The sequence below is a fragment of the Lolium perenne genome, chromosome 3 (assembly GCF_019359855.2).
Source record: "Lolium perenne isolate Kyuss_39 chromosome 3, Kyuss_2.0, whole genome shotgun sequence".
NCBI classification, from domain to species: domain Eukaryota; kingdom Viridiplantae; phylum Streptophyta; class Magnoliopsida; order Poales; family Poaceae; genus Lolium; species Lolium perenne.
The window spans coordinates 5,912,170-5,925,200 of NC_067246.2; positions in this window are offsets into that span (position 1 = coordinate 5,912,170).

The window sequence follows — 13,031 nt, forward strand, 5'->3', positions numbered from 1 at the left end:
CATTGCTGCACTGCAGCAACTTGCTCAGAACAACAACGGCCATGGAAACCACGACCACCCGGGGTCAAAATTGAAGAACTTTCAGAACACCAACCCACCCATGTTCAACAAGACTGAAGAGCCCCTAGATGCTGATGACTGGCTCCAGACAATGGAGAACAACCTAGAAGTTGCGGGAGTAGAAGCCGCAGAGAAAGTACTGTTCGCCACCCACTACCTGTCAGGACCTGCACGAGCCTGGTGGACAAGCGCCCGCGCAATGAATGCCGGACAAATGATGACCTGGGAAGACTTCAAGCTGAAGTTTAGCAAGTACCATGTGCCCCAAGGACTGATCAAGAAAATGAGAGACGAGTTCCGGGAACTCAAACAAGGAAGGATGTCCGTGGTGGAATACCGCGACAGGTTTCTTACTCTGTCGAGGTACGCCCCGGATGAGACCGACACCAACGAGAAGAGAAGGGAAAGATTTCTGAACGGACTGCATGACGAGATGCAAACTATGTTAGTGAACATTCCGTTCGCTGACCTCGAAGCCCTAGTAGACTCAGCCATTCAGATGGAAGGGAAGCTGCATCAAGCCAACGAGAACCGCAAGAGAAGAATGATGAACCAGAATGGGCCCAACAATGCCCAGAAGTACCGCAACAACTCCTCTGGAGGATTCACCCCGAGATACAACAAGCCAACCGCTCAGAATTATCGACCCAACTACACCAACAACAACGGAGGACCCCCGAAGCCCGGAGGCAACAGCAACAACAATCACAACAACAACACCCACCCCAATAGCAACAACAACAACGGTAACAACAACAACCCCAATACTGCCCCGAGGACTGGAAGCAATGCCATCCCCGTCACCCCGAAGGACAAGTCAACGATAACCTGCTATGAATGTGGCACTGTGGGACATTACTCCAATGAATGCCCCAAGAAGCTTGCAAAGACCGCCCCCAATACCACTGCACCTGCTCAGAACCAGCGCCGCTTTGCCGCAAGAAGGAACCAGAAAAACAACAACGGCCGCCTCTACCACATGACTGCAACAGAAGCCCAAGAAGCCCCCCAGACCATGCGTTTTCCTGTTTAATCAAGTTGCTCAATCTCTCTTAGGAACCTAACTTTTCTTAAAATCTCGGGACGAGATTTGTTTAAGGGGGAAGGGTTTGTAACATCCCAATTTTTAAACAAAAAAAAAGAAAATGAGTTACCTTTTTCCAAATTTTGGAACCAACAAAAACTTTTATTTTTAGTTTGATGCATAGTGATCTTTCTTATTGGTTGTGTAATTGCCATGTTTGATTGTTAAAATAGTTTGAGATGATCTAAAACCCTAAACCCTACTCTTGCACTTTACCCTTCAAAATAAAACCAAATAAGAAGAAATCAAATTAAAAGGAAAGGGCCTATGTGCCTATACTATTTTTGGTAAAACTTTTACCTAGGACTTTTTACCTTGTTTAGATGTTTTGAAAACATCAACAAACCTAACCTAGTATCTACCAACCAAATCAAGTGAGAAACCAAAATTCAAATGAACATATGCATAGAGGCATATGTGGCACTTAGCCATTTTTACCAAATCTTGACCTATGCCCTATTTGCCTTACCCAAATGGTTGGAAACCATGAGTAACCCTAACCAACCTCTTTTGAACCCAAAATCATGATCCTTTGGATCAAAGTTAAATAAAGAAAAAGATTAGAGAAATTGCAAAACCCTCACATAAGGTTTATGGCCATTTTTGAAAATCTTTAACCTAGGCCATATAAAATTGTGCCAATGGTTGGGAAACCCTTTTAAACTAAAAAGAATCCCTTTTGCATCAAAGAAACCAAAATCAAATCAAAGAAAAATCAAAAATCTAGTTGCATGTGATAATGGTCACATGTGACAATTTTAACATCTTACCCACTTTGAGCCCTTCTATTTAGAAATTTTCAAACCAAACCCTGCCAACTCTTTGCACCTCATCCAAGACCTCATCAAGATGAACAATTTTGATGTTGACCACTTTGACCAGAGAGTTGACCATTGCTTAGTACAAGGGTGCCAAGTGGCAACATTGAAACCAAATCTAGATTCCCTCCAATTTTCGAATCTTCACAAATCTTTTCCAAAATTCAAACCAAGACCACCAATGAGTGCCAAACATTGTGTAGACCAGTCCCATGCAGCAATTTGGTCAAAATCCCACCCATAGGAGACCTTTGCTTGTATTATATGTGGAGCACATAGAGTAAAAATTAGGGTACAATCCCCCCACCAACTCTGTACTTCCCCTCTCTCCCTCACTTGTACCTCTCTATAGTGAACCTTGTACCCCCAATCACTGCCAATGACCTCACACATCCTTGCCATGATCAACCTCACACACACTATGCAAAGTACTTGTCCATGTCACATACAACTTTGGCAATAATTACTTGTACAAGCTTTAGTCCTTTTCAACTAGGCTAACCTTGCCAAACTAACTCTTAGCACCTCACTCTAGCAGGCCATGACCACAGAGACAAGGATTTGCCACCCAAATCACCTAGAACACACCATGTCGGCCACCCTAGTCACCACCATGCCACCACTTGCTTCCTCTCTTCCTCTCTCTCTCTCACCATGTCTGTCAGCTTAGCCATGACCCGCTGCACCTGCTGGCACGAGCCCTGGTCAAGGAGAAGCCGACAGTGCCCAGAACGTGATGTGGTCACCGTCCTCGAGCTCGCCAGCGCGCGCATCGGCATGGCCACGGGCGCCCCAGTACACTGCCCGTTCCCGTCGACCCTGACCACCCCCAGCCCTCTCCTCTCTCCTGCAGCCTTCCCTCGACGTCAGCAACGCAGTGGACACGCCCATTGGCCCTAGCAAGCCCTGTGGACGACGCCATCGTCGCCGACCGTCCGCCCCCGTACCGCCAGTACATGACGTTGCTCCAACGCCTCAGATCATCCCCGTCCTCGCCACGACGCGTGCTAGGACCGCCTCGACGTCGCCTACAGGACGCAACCACTCCCTTGCCCTTTCGCCGCCCGTAGCGTCGTCGCCATGATCAACTGCCACGCTCCACCACGGCCACCACGCGCCGCTATAAAAGGAAGGCGCCCCTGCCTCAAAGCTCCACACCATCTTGCTCCCCTACCTCTCCTTGCTCTTCTTGCACCTCTTCCCCTTCACATTAGCCACCACGCCGCCCCAATTTCACCACCAGAGCTCGCCGGAGACGCGGAAGATCGAGCCCTCAAATTCGTCCACCTCAGGAGCCGCCGCGACCCTCCCTCGACTCGCCGACGTCGCCTCGGTCGTTTGCCCGCCTCGCCGACCCCGCTAGACACCGGTAACCTTCCTCCCTGGACCCTCCTGGCCGCCGGCTAGGGTTAGAGCTCGTCGGAGCTCGTCGCCGACAAGGATGACCCAGAGCCGCCCGATTCTCTTTTAATCCTACGGCCATCCACGCTCCTTACCGTTTCGGGTTTTAAAACAGGCTGACAGCTGGGGCCCGCACTGTCAGACAGCCCACAGCGCATCTGCGCGTAGTTGGGCTGGCCCATTCTTTTTCTCCTCTCGCTGGCCCAATCTCTTTCCCGCCCGCGTTTGAAATTCAAATAGGTATTTGATCTTTTCATTTGTTTTGCTTACAGATGCTTGTTTCAAAATCAAATAATTCCAAATCTACTAGGCCAAAATTTATGAAATGGGTATTGTTAGAAAGCTTAGAGTTTCCTCTATCCAATGCCACTGGTTTGAACCCTAGATGTGTTGTAGAATTAAAGAAGCAAAATAAACAAGGCAGGGACTTTTATGTCTTCAAACAATTGTTAAAAATCAACCAAAAATGCTTTTGAGTTGATTCCAACTCCTATAAATCACATTTCACTTACACTATTTGTTTCTGCCAAAAATATGCCATGCTTACTTTGAATGATCATGGCCTAGATTAATTAGAGGACTATTTGGCTATTTCTAGTCAAAGATATTGTCCAAAACTATTTAAAAATCTTATGGGAGTTTGTCTCTCACTTAAATCTTGTCACAAACATGCCATTATGAGATAGAGACTCTGGTCATTTAGTTCTCATATGGTTTGTTTGATGATATTAAATCATCACCATGTTAGGATTAAAATGTATGAGGTGCTCCACCTCATTTAAATCAGTTTTCTTAAATGATAAGTATGAAGAGGTTGACTTTGGTCAACCTAGGTCATATATTATTCATGAAAGGAATTAAATCTTAATAAGATAAGGAGATGAATTTATTTTCTCTAAAAGAAGGAAAAGAAGCACCTTAGTTAGTATGAGAGGAAATTATTTTTCTTAAATAAGAAAACCAATCCACCAACTTAAGAGTAGTGTATGATGATAGCCTAGCTTGTGTGACTTATATGTGCTTAGTATAGTACTGAAGATTGGTGTTGTGATTGTATACCTCGTATTCGATTTTAGACGCTAGTACCGGAGACTATCAGGAGGAGGAGGTATTCTATCAAGAAGAAGGAGAAGAAGATCACTTTGATCATTTCCCCAACCAAGGCAAGCTAATATTCTTGCAAGCTAATATTCTTGCAAGCTAATACACTTGCAAAGTGCAAAGCTCTCAAGAGCAATGCATCACCCTCTTTTACTTTATGCTTAGTGGTCCTATCCCAAGTTTTTACAATGCAAGTTTTATTGATGTTGTTTTATCAGAGATACCTTTTGATTCATGTTTCACTTGGTCTAGAGTAGCACAAGAGTACCACCTTAGCCTAGAGCAAGAAAAACTAAGTTAGCACCCCTCATGATTAGTGCTATTGCTAACAAATAAAACTTGACTACTCTAGATGGGAACTTGGTGAAGTGAAGTTGTTTTGAATGATTTTTGAAAGGTGTTATGACTAAGAGAAGATGGTGATTTTTGATTAAAACTGATATTGGTTTGGATGCGATACCTTTCCAATTTACAAGTACCCCCACAATACCTGATTATGGGTAGGGCTTAACTGGAAGTTTGTGTGTCTTAGTATGGGTTCCCTCTGAACAAGCATCATAGGGGTTATGCCGAGGCTGCCTCCGTTGTTGAGAAATGATGTGAACTAAGGTGAATGTCCGGCCCAAGCCCTGTGCAGTTCCCAGGCTGACTGTCTGTCTTCACTGGGAGGCCAAGCTCATGGGGAGAGGTGCCTATACTAGGATATATAAGTGAAAGGTTAAGGTTGATGATCCGCGTACTGAGTTACGATGATTCGGGGTTATCCCCGACGGATGTAATCAAATGTTGTGGCACAAGTGTGCAACCTCTGCAGAGTGTAAACCTATTCGAATAGCCGTGTCCACGCTTACGGACGGTTGGAAAGGCCATACAGTTTCCGGTGTCAGAATTTCTTGAAAAGGTTGAATGGTGAAGGGTGACTTGACTTGAATCACAACTGAGTTGTGGGAATGACACTAATGTTCCCACTTGAGTAAGTTAGGCAAATGAAGAGGTTTTGTTTACTAAAGTGCTTATGAAATAAAACTGGCTTTATGCAAATGAAACTAGAGCTTAGAACCCCCTTATTATAGTTGATACTACTTACATTAGTATTAGTTTGCGAGTACTTTAAAGTACTCACGGCTGTGTCCCTGGCTATTCAAATGGCCAGACTATGAAGAAGAGTATCGGAACCCGGAAGAAGGACAGCAGGACGTCTACGACAACTAGGATCACTCCTGATGTCAACAGTTGCCTGTGGAATAGATGGACTACTACTACGCTACTTCGCTTCCGCTATGTGTTTTGTAATTGATCAATAGATCAACTAGTATTGTAATGAGACTGGATCATGTGATCCCTTGTTGTAAGACAATTATGCGTTGTAATGAATGATGTGTTGTGATATTAATCTATTATGTCTCGCAAAAACAATATTCCTGGGATTGCGATGAATGGCATAATAGGCATCTGGACTTAAAAATCCAGGTGTTGACAAGTTGGTATCAGAGCCATTGTTTGACCTTAGGAGACCCTAGTTAGAATGGACGTCTGCAAAACTTAGTTTCAAAACCAAAGAAGTGAATATTTGTGAAAACTTATTCTCACCCTTATCCTTGAAATCTTTTTCAAAATGAGAAATGCATGCTCTACTTTTTCTTTGTAGCACTATCTAAAATCTCGAACACTTGAATACGGGCTAGGCAGAGAGAGATGGAGTTGGGCCGGCCCAGCAACGCAGCGGGCCAGCTGACAACGTGGGGTCCACGCGTCAGCGTGACTCACACGCCGAAACGGTACGTCGAATGAGAGCCGTGCGATTAGAGGGAGATCGCACGGTCGGGGAGCGTCGTTGTCGACGGCGAGAAGGGAACTCACTGGCGGCGGCGGTAGGGGGTCAGAGCGGTCGTCGGAGCTCCGGCGAGCGTCGGAGTGGTGCGCCGCGTCGTTGTCGATGATGGTGAAGCAGATGGAAGCAGTTGCGACGCCTGAGGTGCACTGCAACGGCGGTGGCCTTCTCAGCACCTCCGCGGGCAGCGAGCTTCAAATTCCGGCGATGCAGTGGCTAATGTGGCGAGGAGAGTGGCTGGGGAGGGTCAGTGGTGAGAGGGAAGAGTGCTGGTGTGGTGGATTGGAGACGGGAGGTGCTCCTTTTATAGCGGCGAGGCAGTGCCGCGGGTCTGAGGTGAGGTCAGCCATGGCGTCGGCGGTAGGGTGGCGCAGGGGTACTGGCGATGACGCTCGCTTGTAGGCGATGTCCTGGCGGTGCTGTAGCGCGTGATTGCGGGGAAAACGGGGCACGGACGCGACGGTGAGCTTGATGGGAGCTTGCAGGTCCATGGCGGGTCGCGTCAACGGTGACGATGGCCACGGCTCTCCTGCGGTCCAACGGGCATGTCTGCGGGTCTCCTGGTGGTCTGGCGCGACGACTGGCGAGCGGAGCAGGCAAGTGGAGGCGAGGAGCGTCGGGGCGACGTCAGTCCTGGCGTTCCCGTGGCGTTCGCCGTGCGCGCTCTGGCGTGCGCGTGCGCGTCACTTGGCACGTCTGGGCGCGTCTCGTCCTGCACGTTGTGATACAATTTTTCGTCGAGGCTTGGGTCTAGCGTGCTCAGCAGAGTGAGGGTGGGCTAATGGACACGGTGGTGCAGTGCTGAAGTGAGAGGGGAGAGAGATGGCATGGTGTGGTCATGCCATGCCACGGCATGGCCATGCCATGGTCAAGGTCAGCAAGTGGAGGGCTGGCAAGTCGAGGCACTGGTGCTGAGGGGTGAAAGGAGTCCCCATGGCTGCAGAGAGGGCAGGGTTGGACCAAGTCCTCTCCCAAACTTCAGTATGGGCACTTGTTTAATCCCTGCCTGCAAGGTGTTTGTTGTAATGCCCGCAAGAAAATGATTTTTGAATTTTGAAATTCTTTTTGGTGGGTTGTAATCATATATTAAAAGGAGTAGAATGGTGGTGGTTTGGTTCAATTTGGAGTCGGTTTGCAAAATCTCAAAATGCATATGATCTTGCATATGCAACTTTGTTCCAACTTTGCTTGATCCTCATTTGAATTTGAGAAGGAGTTTGGGTTGGTGGTTTTGGGCAAAGTTGAAGTCCTTGATGTTGTCTTGGATGAGGTGCAAAGAGTTGTCAAAGTGTAGAAGTGAAAAGTTAAAAACCAGGGGCTCAAAGTGGGCATCAGGTTAAAAATGGCACATATGACCATAATCATATGTGAGCTCAATTTTGATTCAATTTTGATTTGAGTTGAGTTTGATTGTTTCCAAAAGTGTTAATAAGTGTTTAGTATCCATTTACAACTAATGGTGCAAACCAAAATGGGCTAGATCAAAGATTTGTAAAAATGGCATAGGCCATATGTGAGTGTGAAGTTGATTTTTAGAATTTCTTTTCTATTTTATTTTTATTTGACTTTGGATGATCAAGTGATCATTGCTAGGGTTTTAGAGTGAGAGTAACATATAAACAAGCATCATGGCAAAAGCACACTCAAATAAATTCATAAAGTGAGCTATATGCATAGTCCTATATGATGAGAAAAAGTTTTTATTGGCTCTGATTTTTGGATTCTTGAATTCTCTGTCTCTTGTTCCTTTTATTGAAACTTGGGATGTTACAAACCCTTCCCCCTTACAAAAGATCTCGTCCCGAGATCTAGAGAAAACTAGGTACTAAAGAGATCTGGGTATTCCTTCTTCATGTCTTCTTCGCGTTCCCAAGTTGCTTCTTCTTCGGTGTGATTACTCCATTGTATCTTCAGGAACTTGATACTTCTGGTGCGGGTGGTCCTGAATGCTTCTTCAAGGATTCGAATCGGCACTTCGCGGTAGGTTAGATCCTTGTTGATATCAATGGCTCTGTGGTCGATGTTCTTGAACACTTCAGTCTTCTCCGGCACTTCTAGGCACTTCCGAAGCAGTGAGATGTGAAACACATTGTGCACGGCGGACATTTCTTCCGGTAATTCCAGCTGATATGAAACTTCTCCTCGGCGACTCAGAATTTTGAAAGGTCCGACATATCTGGGGGCGAGCTTACCTTTGAGTTGGAATCTCTGCATTCCTTTGAGGGGTGAGACTTTGAGATACACAAAATCTCCGATCTCGAATGTCATCTCTCGGCGTCTCTTGTCGGCGTAGCTCTTCTATCTTGACTGGGCGGTCTTGAGGTACTCATGGATCTTGTGCACCTTCTCTTTGGCTTCGCGGAGAACATCGGGGCCGAAGACTTGACTATCTCCGACTTCCGACCAGTTTAGAGGGGTACGGCATTTTCTTCCGTACAGGGCTTCAAAGGGGGCCATCTGTAAGCTGGCTTGATAGCTATTGTTGTAGGAGAATTCTGCGTAAGGTAGGCAGTCTTCCCATTTGGATCCGTACTCTAGCACACAGGCTCTCAACATATCTTCCAGTATCTGGTTGACTCTCTCGGTCTGACCGTCAGTCTGGGGGTGATAAGCTATGCTGAAATTCAGGCGGGTTCCTAGTCCTTCATGCACTTTCTGCCAGAATCTTGAGGTGAATTGCGATCCTCTATCTGACACAATTGACTTTGGTGTTCCGTGCAGGCTGACTATTCTGGATATGTATAACTCTGCGAGCTTTGGGCCTTGGTATGTGGTCTTGACGGGGATGAAATGTGCAACTTTGGTCAACCTATCGATGACTACCCAAATGGAGTCATTTCCTCGGCTAGATTTGGGCAATCCTGTGATAAAGTCCATACCGACAGAATCCCATTTCCACTCCGGAATCTGTAAGGGTTGCAACAGTCCTGCGGGGCGTTGATGTTCTGCCTTGACCCGTTGACAGATATCACACTTGGCGATGTAGCTTCCTATCTCTCGCTTCATTCCGTGCCACCAGAATTGTTCCTTCAGGTCTTGGTACATCTTGGTTCCTCCGGGATGAATGGAATACAGTGTGTCGTGAGCTTCCTTCAGAATGACTTGCTTCAACTCTGAATCTGACGGTACACACAGGCGTTCGTTGTACCAAAGAACTCCTTCTTCATCTACGGTGAATCCTGGTGCCTTTCCTGCGGCTATCTGGTTCTTGATTCCGGCAATGCTGGCATTTCCCTTCTGGGCTTCCTTTATCTGGCTCATCAAAGTGGGTTGGAGCTCAATGCTGGCAAGGAATCCTTCGCTCACTAGCTCTAGTCTGAATTGTTCAAACTCTTGATACAGGCTTGGTTGCTCTATTGCAATCATGGAGTTCAACTGACACGGCAGTCTGCTCAAAGCATCCGCTACCACATTGGCCTTGCCGGGGTGGTAGTGAATTTCCATGTCGTAATCTTTGATTAATTCAATCCATCTGCGCTGCCTCATGTTCAGCTCCTTCTGGGTGAAAATATACTTCAGGCTTTTGTGATCTGAATATATCTCGCATCGATTACCCATGAGGTAATGACGCCAAACCTTCAGGGCTAACACTACGGCTGCTAACTCCAAGTCATGAGTTGGATAGTTCTGTTCATGTTGCTTCAGTTGCCTTGATAGGTAAGATATCACTTTGCCTCCTTGCATCAACACACATCCAAGACCAGTCTTGGATGCATCACAATAGACATCGAATGGCTTGGTGACATCGGGCATGATCAATATTGGGGCTGTGGTTAATCTGAGCTTGAGTAGCTGAAAGCTTTCTTCACATTTGTCATTCCAGTCAAACTTCCTGTCCTTCTTTATGTAACACCCCAAATTTCAATAAAAAGAAAGTTAGAGAATTCCAGAAAGCAAAATTTCAAACCAACAAAAACTTTTCTATTTGCATATAGTACCATGCATAGGACTTGTGCATTTGAGTGATATGCCATGATGATTGTTATTACTTGTTTTTATATGCTCTAAAACCCTAGGGTGATCATATGAAGATCACCAACCCAAATAAAACAAAGAGGAAGAAAATCCAATATTTGGAAAACCCTAAAAACCCTCACATATGCCCTATGGCATTTTTATAAATCTTGACCCTAGACCTATTTGGTCTTCACCATTAGTTGAATAATGTTTTTAAACACTTATTACAACTTTTGGAATCAAGGTTTCACAATTCAAATGAATTTCAAACACAATTCCCACTCACATATGATAATGGCCAAATCTGCCAAATTTAGTCTGATCACCACTTTGAGCCCCTGCAATTCCATTTTCCCAAACCAATTCTTGCTAACTCTTTGCACCATTTCAAAGTCAACATCAAGCTGAACAACTTTGATAAAGATCACCCTGCCAAATTCATCCTTGATCAATAGCTATGCTCATCCAAAGTTGCAACATTTTAACAAGTGCAACAATCTCCACTTAGCCATTATGGCCAATTTTTGAATTCAAAATTTTCCACCACCACCTCCAATCACCTCTGGTCATTTACAACTTATCTCAACACTCACTTTTCAAAAACTTTCACCTTTTGAATTATTTCAGTTTTGGACAATTTTGTAATTTCCAAAATTGAGCACTATTTAGACACTATTTGCTATAGTGATCTACACCTCTAACCTACATCAAACCTAGCCCATTTGGTCCCCTGGTTCCCTCTACACATCAATGACACATAGTGGAGCTAAGGAGGAGGGGATAGATTGCATGGCATGGCCATGCCGGCCATGGCACCACCATGCCGCACCACCTCCTCTCTCCTTCAGCGCCAACCCTGGCCACCATGCCCTTGCCCTCCACCTCACTCTACTGGATCACCTAGCACCGGCCACGGTCGAGGAGGAGCTCGACACTGGCCGGAATGCACGCGCCCAGCACGGTGACGCCATGCCGTGGACGTCGCACGAGAGCGCGCCACGGGCACCCACTGGCCACGCGCCGCGCAGCCTCCCTGCTCACGCCCTTGACCCTTCCTCGACAGGTTGAGCACCGCAGTGACACCGCGACGCCGCTAGACACGCGCCCCGCCCAGACCCGTGACCGCCGGCGCCGGAGACGACGACCACATCCCGTACGCGCCGCGGCCGTCGTGGAAGGAATGCGACCAGACCAGACGTCCCCCGACCAAACCAGCACCACCTCTAGCTTCGCCTGGATGAGGAGAACCCGACAGCGCCCTCGCCTAGCTCGACCAGCCGCCAGAGAAGCCGCGCCATGGTCGACCTTGCCGCTGCCCCGCCACCCTCTCTCGAGCCTATAAAAGGAGAGCTCCATTCATCGAATTGAGCACACCAGCACACTCCCCTCTTCTCACTCGACCGCCTGAGCCACTCCACCATCCACATTCGCCACCGTAGCCACCCAATCACCACCTCACTGCCGACGGACGCCGCGGAAGCTCGCCGCCGATTGAAGCCGATCCAGGAGTCGCCGCCGGTACCAGTCGACTCGCCGTCGTCTACACCTTCACCGCGCACACTGCCAACCCTTGCTGGAGCCGCGGTGAACTCTCCCACCCCCTACTGCCGCCGCCGCACCGTCGGGATCTCGCCGGAGATGACGATGGCCCTGTGCCGTCCGATCTAATTCTAATCCAACGCACCACACGTCTCCATACCGTTTCGGGTTTTAAAGGAGGCTGACAGGCGGACCCCACCCTGTCAGGCAGCCCACGCGGGTACAGACGCGTGGTGGGCTGGCCGTGGGCCTGTTTAAATGAATTGGCCCAATATCTTTTCCCGCCGGCCCTTTTAGTTCAAAATGAGTTTAATTAATTTAAATGAAATTCAATACTGCCCAAACTTTGAAATTCAACCATTTCAAATTGGCTAAACCAAATTTAGTGAAATTTATATTGTTAGAAAGCCACTGAAATTATCTACAGCATGCCACTGGCCTCATGGTCAATTTCTTTGTAGAATTAATGTGACGAAAATAACAAGGCAGGGACTTTTCCCTATTCAAATAATTCTTAAAAATCAACCAAAATAGATATTAAGTTAATTCCAACTCTAATAGCTCACATTTGACTTACACTAATTGTTTATGCAATAAAATGGTGTGGTCACTGTGAATGATCATGCCATGGTTTAATGAATGGATATTATGGCTAGTTTAACTAGTTGATAGTATTCAAAACTATTAAAGTTAAATTGTGTGAAGTCTTACCCTTCATTTAAACTTGTCTCACATGGATTCATGGGATGTTTGGACCCCTGGTCCCAAACTCTCTTATATGAATTACTTGAGACTTAAATCAAAAGTAGTGTTATTTAAATGTTATGAGGCGATCCACCTCATTTAAATCATTTTCCCAAATGATGATGATGAACATTTGACTTAGGTCAATATGAGTTCATCCATGATTGTTGGAGAAATTAAATCTTAAGAAGATTTCAATGAGAGGAAATTATTTCTCAAGAACCCTATGGAAACTATCAGTTACATATGGAATACAAATTCTATTTAAATCCCACAACCCATGCACCCTAGCTTATTTATTTGGTGTGCATAGAGTAGTTTGTGTGTTTACTTGTGATGTGTGGAATAGCCATTGAATTAGTGAGTAATTATACTCGTATTCAAATTTAGACGGTAGCACCGGAGAGTACGCCAAAGAAGAAGGCTGCTACCAGGAGGAAGAGGAGGAACAGTTTGAGAACTACCAAGGCAAGCTAAATTACTATGCAAGCTATTA